The following is a 3,320-nucleotide window of genomic DNA, read 5'->3' as shown; positions in this document are numbered from 1 at the left end:
TTGAGCCTGTCTGTTCTGTAATTAATGTTCATCTGTCACCAAACTTCTTACATCAAACCTTAAAAGGTATGTTTGAATTGTGTCTTTACACTGTGATGTGACTGGTGTGAAGCTGACGTCTTATTTAGGAAAAAGATTTGTAGACTAACATTTAATTTGTTTAATATCTATGCTATTGTATTGGACTTTCACAAAAAAATACAAATGGGATCACTTTAAATGCTACATTTAGAAGAAAGTGCATTTTTTTTAGTGCAACTATCTGACTATTCTCCAGTAAGAATGACATTTAATCAGATTATTAATCAGAATTAAAACATCTGTCTGATTAAGCTGTGTATTTTCAATCTGATTTAAAAGATTGTTTAACTGTTTATTAATGTGATCAACCGATTCTTGCTGGGCTTTATTAAGTAACTTTTTGAAAAGATAATGCAGTAAGTTTCCAAATGATAGAAACTTGGCATAAGTGTAACTAAACAAGTTGCAGTGACAGACCCATTTGTTGGAGACCTTAAAGGAGTTAAAGGATGGTTCAACAGTTTGACAGTTCTTCACTACTGATAGTGGCCTGTTCACCCTCTCCCTGCTTCACAGCTATTAACACTGTAAAGCAGGCAACATGCTTTCACTGCCGATGTTCGTGTGGCATTTTACTGCCTTCAGGAGAGATTAGCTTCACCAGGCAATTTCAACTTTCCCACTCATTCCGAAGGGTTCGTCTGCTAATATCTGGAAGCTGCTGGAAACCAGTGTTTCTACAAGTAGCTTTTTCTTACCGCTGGAGGTTTTTGGCTACATTCATTTTGTGCTTGTGGGTTGTGTGCTGGTTGCTGATAGTGGTTGCTATGGTCTTGTCACATCTGTCCAGACTAGCTTTTAGCTTTATACTGACTCATAAGGTTATTGTTCTTATTCCATTTTTTAAATTTTTATTATTTTTTATGCTCTCCTGCTGTTATCTGCTTTACTTGACAAAACATCACTTAGTTTTGGGCTGAGTTGTAACACATTACCACAGGCTGCTACTGTTTTTGAGGTTTCCTGAGAGCTTATAATCAACCAAGTATTTATTTATTTTAGGTGATTTTTGGGAGGCCCTGCGATGGACTGGTGACCTGTCCAGCGTGTACCCTGCCTCTTGCCTGCTAATTCCTGGGATAGACTCCAGCTTTCTTGCAACCCCTGAATTATTTATTTATTGATGGATGGATTTATTTTATGGTGACTTTAAATAGATGCCAATCATATCCTAGTGCAATACTCGTTTCAGGATTCACTAAAGAAAAACTTAACATAGTTTCAGTGTATGTTTGTGAATTTTGCTGCTGCATGCATGAGTTAATGATTACATTTTGCAATGGTTTGGCCACGGCTGCAATATCAAACTGCTGTTTTTAGAGTTTCACTCCATTTACTAAACACTGGAATGCTATGCTAATAAATGGCCACATTGTAGTTCCAACTCCGGGGTTTTTCAAGTAATGCTGGCACAGAACTTTAATCGACTTCTAACGGGGAGTTTTTTTTTATTGGCTTGTACAGTAAAACCCCAAATGATCCATATAATTGTCAAATTAAGAAAGATGCCAGATTTAGAATAATTTTTTTGACCAACAGGTTTGTGATGGATAAAATGGCATTAACAAGAGGCAAATGACAATGTTGTTTTAGAGAATTCTCTTAGAAAAATCAGTCACCTGTTATTTAAATGCTCACACAACATATGATGTAATTATGATTTAAATCAGCTGGATGGGTGGTTCACAGCTGCATTATTTATGTATAGGAGTTTTTTTTTTTTTTGTTTGTTTTTTTTAGATTTGCATTCATGGCTTTTAGATTTGTGAAACGATCTGTATTTCTACAGAATCAATAAGGTCAGAACTTTTAATGTTTTAATGTTAAACTTCAAGTCTATTCTGACCTGAGATAGTGTGTAAAATTAAAATTAAAAATGTATTTGCACCTTTTTAGCATGGGTGGGAAAAAAAATCTATATTTAATATTCTAAATTCTGCCAGTCTGTTCATGGGAACTTTAAATACAGCAAACTCTGCCTACGCACACTTTATGATGGTATGAGTGGAGGTGGTTCCACATTATGCATGTATGGTTTGAAAGATATTAGGACAGGCTGATAATAATTTTGTCTTAGTTCTGTCATATTCAACTAGAAAAAAATGTTTCCTTTGATAATTGTGAGTGCAGACACTGTTTTTAAAAGCAACAATATGCAAGAAAAAAAAAAATGTGAGCAACCAGGAAGCAGTGTTGGTATTGGGTTAAAAGGAAGTAAGGTGGAGAACAGTTTATGTAATGGATCCCTGTCTTAATCCTGTGCAGGAGTAACCAGAGTTTATCCATTTTTTTTAAAGCACAGATGAATAATATCTTTTAGCAGCAGAGGGGATTGTAAAATCACTCTGTAAAATGAATCGGTTCATAAGCAGGAAGAAGTGCAATGAGAGAGTACTCCTCAGTTGTAATTGTCATAATCGTATGCAGTAATACCCATCTGGTACATCTCCCTATAATGCTGGTCATATATCAAAGCCCTAAAACTCCCACTAATCTGCCCTCTGCTCAAGTAAAAACACATGCATGCACATACACAGCTGCAAATGAAAAGATGATCAAATGAAATTCCCGTGGTAGCTGATCTGACAATAAATCATGTCTGTTTAATGAGGAGAGGGATAAATGACAGTGTCGCCAATTAATTAGAAATGTATCTTCAGCTTGTCATGTCCATGTGAGATTATGTGACTGTAGCGCCAACCACACGAATGTGTGTCTGTCAGTTCATTACCTGTCATAATTAAACCTGGCAGAAGTTGATATGACCACGTAAGAAGAGCTAAGTATAGAAGAGCTGTCTGGCCAGATGCAGCCATGATCCAACTAAGTCATTTTTATACATTTAAGCCACGTTAATTCGTTGTAATTATCCCATAATGAAACACAAGTGCTCCTCTGTGTCAGAGGCGTCACATCAGTGCGGATGTTGTCTGTGTACAATAATCCTAATCCCACTCTTAATCCTTTTATACTGCACCTGCACCTGCTGCTGCTGCTACAACTGATAACCATTATAAAACACTTTACTGAATTACTGTAACAATATCGTAATGAAAGACAAATGTGAAATATTCCTCCACCACTACTGCTGACGAGTAATGTAAAATAAATGTGTTTGTTAAATATACCATATTATAGATAGATATATAAGTAGTTATATCGTCTTCTTGGTTTGTGGACTTCAGACTGTTTTGAGGCCTCAACATCAGCACAATGCCTGTCATCATGATGCTGTTTTT

Source organism: Melanotaenia boesemani, chromosome 3 (assembly GCF_017639745.1).
Source record: "Melanotaenia boesemani isolate fMelBoe1 chromosome 3, fMelBoe1.pri, whole genome shotgun sequence".
NCBI lineage: Eukaryota > Metazoa > Chordata > Actinopteri > Atheriniformes > Melanotaeniidae > Melanotaenia > Melanotaenia boesemani.
Note: the sequence above shows the minus strand (reverse complement) of the source record.